This window comes from Phascolarctos cinereus, unplaced genomic scaffold (genome assembly GCF_003287225.1).
Source record: "Phascolarctos cinereus isolate Bilbo 61053 unplaced genomic scaffold, phaCin_HiC Scaffold_9;HRSCAF=440, whole genome shotgun sequence".
Lineage (NCBI taxonomy): Eukaryota > Metazoa > Chordata > Mammalia > Diprotodontia > Phascolarctidae > Phascolarctos > Phascolarctos cinereus.
In genome coordinates this window covers 23365078-23378323 of record NW_027556402.1, presented here as the reverse complement: position 1 = coordinate 23378323, position 13246 = coordinate 23365078, and positions in this window count along the sequence as shown.

Sequence of the window (13246 nt, the reverse complement as noted above, 5' to 3'; positions counted from 1 at the left end):
CTAGCTGTCTTCTCAATTGCCAAGGATGACTCTCTATTATGAGAACTCTTGTTGTGACTGATTACAGATCCAGCTGCCTCACCAGAGGCATGAGGGATCCTTCATTTACCCAATGACTGATTCAAAATTCAGTCAAGCTCGATTGAGGAACTCCTTCACCCCTTCTAAAGAAGCAGCTATGATAAATACTGCCTTATATTTGCTTTACAAGCTGTGAATGATCATGCCCAGCTTTTTACCCCCTACAATTGGCAAAGAGGCTCCTCGTGGTACAAGCTGCTCAAGACGAGGACTGCAATTCATGTCAAAGTATAAATGAATTGTAACTTCTGGGGGTATTCACATTTTAATAGAGACCTAGAACTTTAATGTGATAAAATTCTACAGAAATTTTGGTAATCAGTTAGCATCTGGTAGAGAATAATTGATGGAGCTAGGGAACTTTGATCTCCTTCACCCAAATTCACACCATATTGTGTATAAAATCTACTTTATGTGTAAAACTAGATTTGGCTATAATGACATTAACATGATGTGGTGAAAAGAACATGGAATTAGGGGGTCACTAAATCTAAATTCCTATCTTAGCTCTGTCACTGCTAGCTGGGCAGACCACTTAATCCCTATGGGCCTCAATTTCTTAATCTGCCAAATGAAGGAATGGAACAAAATGATTTCCAACTTTCCTTCTAGCTCTAAAATTCAATGATTTTAATTTATATCTGCTTGAAACCTCTCAGCACAGGTTCAACACTGCAGCAGGAATCAGATCAGTCACTTGAAAGAATACATACAGGTTTTAGAAAGTCAAAATTTGGGGTGGGGGAAGCTATTATAGATAAATACTGTTGAGGTGGGGTTAATCAAGAGACTCCAATCTCTAGCTAGAGCTCATAGCCATGAGAGGAGCAAAAATTGAAAGCCTTCAACCACTGAGTTTAGGCTATTTTTTCTCTTAAAACACATTTAAACTTTTTTGAGATTAACTGGTTCATAGGATTAAGGCTGGGGCCTTTGATAAAGCTTCCTGGTGGCCTAAATAGAAAACCAGCCAAAATGTGAGGGGCTGGAAGCTCTTCCCTAGGTTTCCAACTGCAGACCAGAAGTAGCATGACCCACATTAGAAAAGGAAAGCTATGCTTAACTGAACCAACCATATCCTCAATTAACATACTTGCCCTTCTCTCGATGTCCTTCCACTGCTCCGTCTACGCAAGCTTCCTTTTCTAGAATGAACCCTTCATTCTAATCTTGGGTTTGAGCCACCAAGATGTCCTGGTTATTTCTGGTTTATTACAACACCATACTGCAGTATTCATGAAGCTGAGATGAGCTCCTTTGGCCACCTCCAAGGACACATCAGGCTCAACATTAAAGGACCTTGACTTTGAGATAATGAAGAAATCCCTTTATTGGATACTGAAAAGGAAGAGCTGCCCACTCCTACTCTTTAAAAGCAGAAAACATTTGCTCTGGCTCTCTTCTTCCTTCTTCTGGAACCTAAGGCACAGAACTGTCCTCTACTCCACAACTGCTATGGTGGTTGCTTATACAATACAGAATGCTACATTCCTCCTTGGGGACAAAAAAAATTGCAGTCTCCTGCAAAAATGAACAAGGTTGCAGTATACTTGAAGTCTTCAATTAAATAACACAGGCATCAAAAGAAACATCAAAACTTCAAACTAACAAGGATGATTATGTCAGTGTCCCAGATAATCATTTTGTACCAATTTCAGCCATGGGTCTCACTGAATGGCCTGGGTCTGGGGCCTCAGAGAACAGGAACTCCCCTTTGGGCTCAGGACAATTGGCAAACTTCTGCCAATGCTTTCAGCCGTATATAATTGTTAGTACAGTATGCCAGAGCCATCATCACATGCAGTCGATCCTCGACATTCCAGCATCTAAGCTGCGAGACTTCAGTCATTCTCCTGATTTTATTAGTAACTTCATTTTTACTTTCACATTGGCAACCCTGCATATTCACAGCTATGCAGAGGCAGGACCCGTCGCAGTCTGTGCAGTGGCTGGTACCCTCATAAGTGCTTCTCTGGTGTCACTCACCCTATCTTGGTAAAGAGCCCCCGCGATGCATTCATTACATATTTTCATTGTTTGCCTATAAAATTCAAGCTCTGTGTTGCAACTATGCCTCCAGAGTGTAGTGCAAGTTTATGGGTCGTCTGAACGAGAACATTATATAAGGATACTTCGCTATCACACAGAACCTTTACAAAAAGTAGATTAGGACACAGAGGAATTATAAATGTTTTTAAAAGGCAAAAATACTGGACACAATCTTTCCAAATCACACTGCAATAAAATTGCAGTCAATACTGGGATCACAAGATTTTATAGCTGAGAAAAAGAAATTTATTAAGTCACTTAGTATCTGCCAGCTGCAGTGTGAAGAGCTGAGAATAAATATAAGCAAAAGGAAAGACTGTCATGGCCTGCAAGGAACTTAAATTCTAAGGAGAGAAAACAATACATAAAAGAAATCTGGAAAGGGGTGAGGGAAAAGGTAGCTCCCTGGGCAGGGCATGACAGAAAATTAGTCTAGTCCATAGAGAGTAGAGGGCTAAAGTAGGTCAGAAATAGTATTTTCAGCAATCGCTAGCAAAAGATCACAGGTTTGGGTGGTTGCGGGACCCTAACCAGTTGTTTCCCATATGTTCAATGTATCAACATTTGTGTTTTTTACTTTTACCCATTTTCTAGTAATGTTACCTTGGCAAAAGTTGAGAATTGACTGTACTTTCTGCTAAGCTAAATAACCAGGTTAATACCATTATAAGAATGATAGAGATTTTTGCATGGAGGTGTGATGACCTGCTATACTGGGACAGGATCATTATGATTACTTAACTAAGGATGAGGCCACTCCTTTTGCCCAGTAGGACTCCTTGTCAATCAGAGGACCTCCCATATATCCCAGATGGTCCTTGGCCTGCTCCCAACTGGCAAACTGAACCTTTTTTTCTCCTCTCAGAGCAAGAGATTTAGGGTACTGTTACCTTTTTTCTAAGCTGAGAGATCTACTAGTGTGTATTTGCATCACGACCGTCATTCAGAACTCCACGGCAGAAGTCAAAAGATAGTAAACATTATTACCCTAAAATAAACACATACACCATAAAGCATGATTCCTGGTGGAGTGGCACTAGAAATGGCACATGACTCCAATGAGATTCTTATTCTGGTTTCTGATATATTCTGGTCATACCTTATCAATATGAGACTGAAGGAAGGAGGAAAAGGAGGGTAAACAAGAATTCCTATGGTGCCTACTATGTACCAGGGATTGTTAAGCATTTTTAAAAGTACGACCTCATTAGATCCTTACAAGAACCCTGCAAAGTAGCTGCTATTGTTATCCTCATTTTACTTTGGGGAAACTGAGGCAAGTTAAGTGACTTGCTCAGGTCTCACAGCCAGTAAGCATCTGACTCTGGATTTGAACTCAAGTCTTCTTGACTCTAGGCCCAGCACTCAATCCACTGTGTCACCAGTACAAACATGCAAGTCTAGGATCTCCCAAAAAGGACCAGAAAAGTATTCGATGTATACTGTAGAATAAGTATTTCTTCCAAATACAACAGATGACTCTTAGTGTACATTGACAAATGTTAACAGTAACCTACAACTCTTAATATAGGAATTTGACACTTAAAATTATCAAAACATAGCATCTTTAGTGGGACCATTGAACAGGCATTTTATTTTCACCTTGGCAATACATTTTCCAAACAATTCCTTCAGGTCCAGCTTTTGACACATCTTTTCCACTTAGAAGCATTATAGTAACTGTAGGGAACACCTCCCATGGTGCAACCATTGCTGCATGAGGAGAATTTCTGACTTCTTACACGCAATAGGCTGTCTCCAAAGCTGGAAACATCTTTCTCGGAATCATTGTTGGGTCATCAAGGCTGAGGGAAAGAAACGCAAAGCACAAGGGGCCTTGAAATCTAGTTTCAAGCTCACCAAGAGAGTATATGTGCGCGCTGCCAAATGTGAATACTACCTGTCATCACTACGGTGGAGTAGAGGGGGAGGAGGGAGGTAGCATCTCTCTCCCTCTCCTTCTGGAGAGAAAGTTCCACACAACACATCCTAGAGACAGAAGGAAGAGCCGGAGAACAGAAATTGTCTCTCCCTTTAAAGCCTATTGAGTCTATCCATTTTCAGTAGGCAAAAGGGAGATTGCTTCATCATCTCAAAAGGAATGTCTGTCAGTGCTGGGCCACACATGTCCCCAGAAGCCATAAAGGGAACCCAACTCCAACTTAGCTATGATGTATGCAATGGGCTGTGCTCTAGCCAGAAAATATAGGCAGGAATGGAGGGTAGGTGCGAAGTGTGTTGGTTATTTACATTACATATAAATGAGAAACTAAGTCAGAAAGTTGTAGCTACTTGTCCAATGTCATGTAGTATGTAAGAAAAGCAGTACTCTAAAGTCAAGATGGCTAACTCTCTCAAATACATTTTATTTCAGTTTCTCCTAAAAAATAGAATTATGAAGCTTTTTAGACTACATAAAAGTAAAACTGTGAAGCAATTTAAAAATCTCATTTAGTCAGTGAAAACAAAAAAAAATCTCTCCTCTTTCATATTCTCAGAAATTGGCTACTTTTATTTAGAAACATTAATTCAAGCATATTATTGAATTCATTACAGAATGTTAACCATTAAAAAGTTTCCAGGCTATTACTGTACAATAGATCTACTCTAAAATGTGTTTCTTTTCTCTAGCAATCAAGGATTCTGCAGGAGAAGACTGACATCTACAGGAATAATCGTTATTTACACAGGAAAGTCTGCATTTTTTTTTAACAAATTCTTAAGAATTTATTGTCCACCTACATTTTCACAGAGAAGTTGTTTTTTGAAATGGATTTAAATCACAAAAACATGGAGAATATTAGGTTAGAAGGTTATCTAGTCCATCCTGATTATTTCAATAAGAAATAAGCTATAAGAATCTTTGTTTTTTAAGATCTTTGAGAAGGAAATTACACAGCCTTCCACATGCCTTAAAAGGTTTCTTAATTGAAATGAATTCCTGGTGGATTCTAACCAAGATGATTGCCCAACCAGAGGCAAAACACACCTATTGCAGCAAAAATCTGAAATTCACACTAGATTCAATAATAGTCCAGAAATCCAGTGAGTAACAGTAGTCAGGGGCTTGTTCCTCTAGAGTACTGCACAAAAAGCATGCCAGCAGCCCACTTCTGGCAGTAGGAAAAGGGGCTACCCATAAAGCCAATACAAGTCAGTCAGTCAATAAGCATTTATTAAGTGTTTACTGTGTGCCAGGCACCATGCTAAGTGCTGGGGGTACAAAAAGAGGTGGGAGAAGAAAACCCAGTCCCCACCCTCAAGGAGCTCACAACTTAATGCCAGTATAGGCAAATAAGCCTGTAGCCTCCCAAAAGGACCAAAAAGGTGACAAGCTGTAATTTTCAAGGCTCTGTGTCTGGAAGCAGCAAAATGAAGGACTCCCACAAGAAAGCCCTTAGGGGTGTTGAAAGTCAACTTTGGAAACTCTAGGGAGTGGCAACAGCCATTGCCCCAAGACGGAGCTTAAACCTGTGCAGGCCAAGGGCTCTGAGACCCCTAACACGCTGTCCAGAGATGCCATAGAGGGACCTGAAGTGCTCTAACCCTCAAAGACCCAGAAAGGTCTAACTCTGGGAGATAGAACCCAAGGACCTACGACAAGGCCAGACAGGACCAGCCACCTACCCAAAAGTATGTCAGGGGCCAGAGACTTCTCTGGTGTCAATTCAGAAACTGAAGAACTGAAGAGATAAGTAAACCCAAGAGAGCAATGATAAATACCAATATGCACATATTATATACATAAAATCTACAGGTCCCCCAAAAGGAGAAAGTGAAAGATCATGAACTAAATAAAGTTTGTCTTTGAGTGCCCTGTGCCTGTTTCAAAATGTTTCTCTATCTTTAACCTACAACCTGCAGGCCTCTAGTTTTTTCAAGCTTTTTCTTGACCAGGGCTTACCTATATTTGTGCTCTCTTGGAAGTACCCTCACGTTTGGTACTTTTCCTGATCTCTTACCCATCAAAAGATAGGACAACAATATTTTTCCCATGTTCCATTCCCCAGCTCCCTGCTCTCTGTAATAGCCAGATAATCTAATGAACTAATATGATAGTGGCTGATAAAATGTTAATAGATTTCATCTAAAGACTTATCCACTAGTTGGCACAGTGGATAGAGCACCAGCCCTGAAATCAGGAGGACCTGAGTTCAAATCTGGCCTCAGACCACACACGTGACACTTACTAGCTGTCTGACCCTGGGCAAGTCACTTAACCCCAATTGCCTTTTAAAAAAAAGATGTATTGCATGCTAATGGGGCTTTCCTTAGTGCTACTGCTTTAACCAAAGAAATTACCCAAATGGTGAGAATTTCTAAGTGAGTAATAGGCTAGCAGACATTCTGAGGCAGGCAGGATGCTCTGCCTCCTTAAAATCACATCATATGATACCTATTCCTTCTAAGAATATAATTGGCCTTATGCTGAGATTTAAATTTATTTCCTATCTAACAAATAAAATAATCCTTTACATACCTTGTAAGCAAAAATCAAGGCCTTTCTCAAAATTCTGATACTCTCCAAAACTAGGCTATCCACATGAAATCAAAATATTAATCAAGTGAAAAATGAGGAAGTCAAACAGGTTGTTATTTTGTCTATTGTAGGTATAAATCAAAAATTAGTAAGAAAAAGTATCAAGTAGGGGCAGCTAGGTGGGGCAGTGGATAGAGCACCAACCCTGGAGTCAGGAGGACCTGAGTTCAAATCCAGTCTCACACACATAACACTCACTAGAAAGAAAGAGAAATGATAGATCACTGGACAAGTCACTTAAAGTCTGCCTCAGTTTCCTCATTTGTAAAATGGGAATAATAGTGGTGCCTATCTCTCAGGGTTGTTGTAAGGATAAAATGAGATTATCGTCGCATTACTGAAGTTTTCAATTGCACTGAGACTTTTGGAACAACCTGTATTTGTAGTGTCATATTATAAATTTAACAAATGAAACAAAGCAATATCCAAGGCACATAGATAAGTTATTCTCCCTCCAAGCCTTCTTGGGGTTTACTAAACTACTTCTACTAAAGAGTACCCTCTCCAGGTAGATCTTGGCTGAAGACTGCCCCTTTCCGCAGGTTGGTGGTGTTTGTTCAGGATTCAGGACTGTCATGTACGTGATGACTCAGTTTTTATACTATATACCATTGTGCTTTAGAACTGTTCAAAGACACACTGATGTGAATATACACACCCAAAACTAAAAATGTTCTTTAAAAAAAAAAAGCAAATAAAAGATAAATACAATGAAACTTTCAAATACACTAACTAAAATGTAAATCTGTTGTGCTGTATGAGGAAACTGAGATGACACATGATAAAGTTTTGCTGTTGTTCTGTTTTTGGCTGGGCAATGGGGTTAAGTGACTTGCTCAGGGTCACACAGCTAGTAAGTGTTATGTTTCTGAGGCCAGATTTGAACTCAGATCCTCCTGAATCCAGGGCTGGTGCTCTATCCACTGCACCACCTAGCTGCCCCTACATTTATGATAAAGTTAAGAAAAGCTTCTGAACCAGATCAAATAAACACAGAAGAAATGCACATGGGAAGTAGTTGGATTTTAAAGGCACACAGGGGTCTGTAAGGTGTTCCAAAGAGAGGAAGATTACAAAGTAACAGAAAAGACAATTAAAAAAAGGTGATCAAAAATGTATCACTATCCATGGCCTACTTTATTATCTCTACAATCTTTACCAGAATGATCTGCCTCTACATGCTTCAATGACAACCTCAGTGAAAGTATGAGAAGGGAAACACCAGGCTTTCACAAAAACAGCAGATCACATCTTCAGTCACACAATTTGCTAAGAGAAGTAGAGGATTCCCCTCGGCTTACTGATTAAAATAAGAAAAGCATGTTACTCTAAACAACAAAATTCTGCCTTTTTTAACTCCTCCAAGTGTTTCCCCAAAGGAAGCTAATATTATGCAAGATTCTATAACAGATTTAACTATGGAGGCAACCTTGTTTCAAAGCTGCTACATATCTTCATCAAACAGGGAGATAGATGATCAATCAAAGTGTTCACTAGTAACACAGAGAACATAATAGCAAAGTCCAAAGAGAACAGAGATGTTTGCAAACGATATTGTGGGGTTTTTTTCAAACTCCAGAACAGCAAGCAAAATGAAGCAAAAAGATCCACTGTTATGCAGAAGAAAGTGGCCTATTCATCCATACTAATATGTATGAGTACACTTGGAACATCTTGTATACATGCCTAAATTTTTTAAAATGCATATTGCCCAAGTTAACACATAGCTAATCAGGCAATCCACTCCCTCTGCCCCTCTCTCCTGTCTTTGTCTCTATCTGCCTCTCTATCTCACTGTCTGTTTATATATACACACACACATTTACATATATATATATATATGTTACAAATGTGTATAAATATAATATACATGGCATACATACAGGGTATGCCAAATGTACCCAAACATACTATAACATCCTTTGAAAAAGGGAGACTTTGTTTTACTATTACTGCCCCTTATGCTCTTATAGTTTTGAAGTATAGATTGCTTTTTGGTTCCCAAAAAAGTTTTTTTGTTTTATTGATGTTATGTTTTTACATTAGAAGCACTGACAGATTACCTCCACTTCTGAAAGGTCTCTTGTAACAAAATAAAACAATTAAGCAAAACTAACAATAGAGTGACCTTTTCTGAAAATGCATGCAACATTCCACAGCTATACCACTCCCATCTACCTCTCTCTGTTTGCTTATTTATTTAATAAGCAGGAAATCTGTTTTCTCTCCTGAAGGCAGCTCAGTAGCACAGTGGATAGAGTGCTGGCCCTGGAGTCAGGAAGACCCGAGTTTAAATGTGGCCTTAGACACTTACTAGGTATGTGACCTTGAGCAAGTCACTTAACCCTGTTTACCTCAGTTCCTCATCTGTAAAATGAGGTAGAGAAGAAAATGGCAAACCATTCCAGTATCTTTACCAAGAAAACCCCAAATGGGGTCACAAAGAGTTAGACACAACTGAACAAATATGCAGTCAAGCAAAACCAGTTACCTCATTGGTTATATACAAATACACCACACAGACAGAGGGGCAACTACAACCTTCCAGGTTCTAGGAGTAATACTTCAGTTGCTTATAGTTCTAAAGCTATAGCACCTGAGCCCCCACCAGTGTGCTGCCCATTAACAATCAGTTAATAGACTAAAGCAAGAAAGCTAGTACAAAATGTTCCTTTCCCCATCCCAGAACTCCCCCAACAACTACACACCGAAACCTGAAGTACACTATTCCACAAAATACCCAGCATCTTTAGAAAGAAGTTAACTCATTCTTGGAGTACAACTGCAGTGAAATGCAAATGCAGGTAACATTTACAACTCTGGGTACCTCAAGTCCTAGAAATCCTTTCTCCATTCATAAAGTCCTCAAATAGCTCCCCTTGGAGAGAGTGTCTTCAGCATTCTTTTCCACCCTGAAGGGTACTGCTCCCTGTTGTTTCTCTTTGCTGCTCTGGTGGATGCAGGCGTTGTTCCCCAGGCTTCCCAGGATATTTGGATTTCTAGGAATTTATGAGACTATCTCCAGGCCTTGACAAGCAGAATACTAGTTTACCTAAGATCAAGAAAGAACAATCACAAAAGAGATAAAGCCTGTTCAAAGCCACATGGAGGCTACGAGGGAGAAGGTAGTTCTTAGGAAACAGAGTGGTATTAGAGGAAAAAGCATTGAACCTGGGTTCAAGTCCAGGTGTATGGTGTTACCATAACCAATCTCTTAACTTCTCTAAGCTTCATTTTCTTCCTCTGCAAAATGGGGTAACATTTGAATTACCTTTCTCACAGAGTTATTGTGAACAAAATACTTTGTCAACTTCAAAGCACTGCATGAATATTATTATTTTTGTTGCTGTTACTGTTATAGTGAAAATGTCTAATTTGTAGAATACAAGACAAGATGGTATAGTGTAAAGAACACTTATTTAGAATCAAAAGACCTAGATCAAGTCCTGGTTCCACCATTTACTGGTTACGTGGCCTTGGACAAGTCACTTAACTGTACCTCAGGTAACATCTAAACGACCTATCTTTTTATCATTATAAGAACCAGCTGAAATAATATGTACAAAGTACTTTGTAAATCTTAAAGTACTGTGTATAAACTCTAATAACTATTTCACCTGCTTTGTCTCTTTCTGGGACCCAGGCTAGTGCCACAGTAGAGTTTAAAGCTCCAGGGAAGAGAAATTTTTGAAACATAAAAGACCTCAGAAGAGATGAAAATAATTCATTCACCTGGAGTCAGTCTCTGCTACTGGCAACTCCAAATCTTTCATCCTGCCAGACTCCCTACAGTCAACATCAATCTATAAAACAGGTCACTCAGACTCATTTCTTCCATAGACAATAAAAGGTATTTCTTAAAGTCTAATTACATTTTTAAGCTTTAACAGGAGCTGAAATGTGTTTTTCTTGTTTGTACAGTACTTCAGCCACCAATTAAAAAAGAAGCTTTGGAACAGATTCTGTGGGGAATATAACAGCTGATCAGCAAGAGGAAAGGACTGTCACATGGCAACAGGGAGAAACAGTTGACATTTAGATAATGTATTGCCAAAGGACTCTCGGCTCAGATAAACCTCCCTACAGTCCTGGGCAGTGAACCCAGAACACGGTCATTGCCTTTCTTTGGCTCATTGCCTCGGCCCTGGATTGAAAATCTGAGGAAATCTGAATAAACTATTGGGAAAGTTGAACAAAGGTTAGTTATACAGCTGGGGTCTTATTGTTGTTTGGTGGTTTCAGCTGTATCTGACTCTTCCTGATTCTATCTGGGGTTTTCTTGACAAAGATCCTGGTGTCTAGCTTTCCCCCAATACACGTAACAGGGCTCCCAACTCCCATATAGCCATGCATTGTACAATAGGGACAAAGTCCTTTTAGGGTTGCTAAACCAATACTCCTCATTCACCTTGAACCTGTACCACCTGAAATACTCATTGTAATTATTACTGACAGCTAGAAGACTCCAGGTATCTTGGCCCCTCATGGCATAACTTTTCTTTCTCTCCTCTTGGAAGTGCTCTGTTAGGTAAAACACACCCTCTGCATTCATTCTCTCAACTCTCTCTGTACTGCTAGGTCAGTTCCCCAAAAGAAGAACTACTATTGACTCCTCCCATTTCCCACCCCCCCCCCCCCGAGTTCTAAATATAAACATGAGAGGTTGTGGCTTTTTTTTTTAAGGCAATCAGGGTTAAGTGACTTGCTCAGGGTCACACAGCTAGTAAAGTGTCTGAGGCTGGATTTGAACTTAGGTCTTCCTGACTCCAGAAACACTGTTCTATCCACTGCTCCACCTAGCTGCCCTGGATGTGGCTTTTAATACTATTGCTCATGTTGGAACTACGCCCAAAGGGCTATAAAATTATGCATACTCTTTGACCCAGCAATACTAGTTCTAGGTCTGTATCCCAAAGAGATCATAAGAATGGGAAAAGGACCCACATGTACAAAAATATTTATAGCAGCTCTTTTTGTGGTGGCCAAGAATTGGAAATCGAGGGGATGCCCATCAATTGGGGAATGGCTGAGCAAGTTGCGGTATATGAATGTAATGGAATACTATTGCGCTATAAGAAGTGATGAGCAGGTGGACTTCAGAAAAACCTGGAAAGACTTATATGAATTGATGCTGAGTGAAATGAGCAGAACCAGGAGAACACTGTACACAGTAACAGCCACTGTGCAATGACTGACTTTGATAGACTCGGCTCTTCTCAGCAATGCAAGGATCCAAGACAACTCCAAAAGACTCAATGATGGAAAACGCTATGCACATCCAGAGAAAGAACTATGGAGTCTGAATGCAGATCGAAGCATACTATTTATTCTCCTTTTCCTTTGTCATTTTGTTTTATTGCTTCATTCTCATGGTTCCTCCCATTAATTCTAATTGTTCTTTACATCATGACTAATGGAAAAATATGCTTAACATGAATGTATAAGTAAAGCCTATATCGTATTGCATGCTGTCTTTGGTGGGGGCACGGGGAGAAGAAGGGGAGGAAAATTTAAAACTCAAAATCTTGTGGAAGTGAATGTTGAAAACTAAAAATGAATTATTTTTAAAAAATATTATTGATCATGAGCCCTCATCCAACTTGTGTCTGCTCCTCCATATCAATCAGCCAGTTGATATGAGTTAGCTTTTATGAAGGGACTCACTGAGAAGGGAGAGCAAGAATAGAAATTAACTTCTCTCACTCCAGGAGTGCACTCCCTTCCACCTCCACAGTCCTCACACAGAGAGTCCAGGGAGGGGACAGGTGAGCACAGATTTCAAGTATCATGGCAGTGGGATTGGATTTGGGTTTGGGGGAGGGGGTACCCTGCAACTTCTGACCCTGGAAGTCCATTCATTTCAAGAAAACGTTGCTATAATGGACAAGTCATACCCTTGCACAGATGGGTTTCATCTTTCAGAATGGGATGTCTTAGCTGACTGGTCAATCTAATGCTGGGCTAGATCAAACCAACTGCTCATCGGCTGCGCTGACACTTGACCGTCACAGTTACCAGCTCCAGGGGTCTCTGCCACCAACACTGGCTACTGAAGAGATCCCTAATTCATCTTCAGACCTTTGGGAGCTCACAGGACTGTAACCTGATCGATTATACCTAAGGTCAGAAAAGAATATGTATAAAAGAGAGGCAAAAGAAACAGAAACATTCACAGACACGTGGCATACAAGTGAAGAGATGAGGCATCTGTTACCCTTCTCTCCACCTGGTGGCTCACAGCAGTCCTCCTCACTCAAAAGCCATCACTACTGGAACTTCTTAGGTGCACATTCAGAGCTGACTCCTTAAGATCAGTCCTTCCTGCTCCTCAGCCAATCAAAAGACTGCCCTTGTACAGCACTAAAACCTCAGTCACAGGGATCACAAGGGAGCTACATTTCTCCTTCCTCCTTCCTCTCACCCCTTTGAAATATTTCCTGTTCTCAGCAAATCATTGGGATGCATTTTGAACTCACTATACATACCCTCAACATAGAAAAGCTCTCTCGGGTCCTGGGGAGGCTTAAGTATTTTCATTTGCTTACTTCCCCACTGATATTCAAGAAAGTGTTTTGA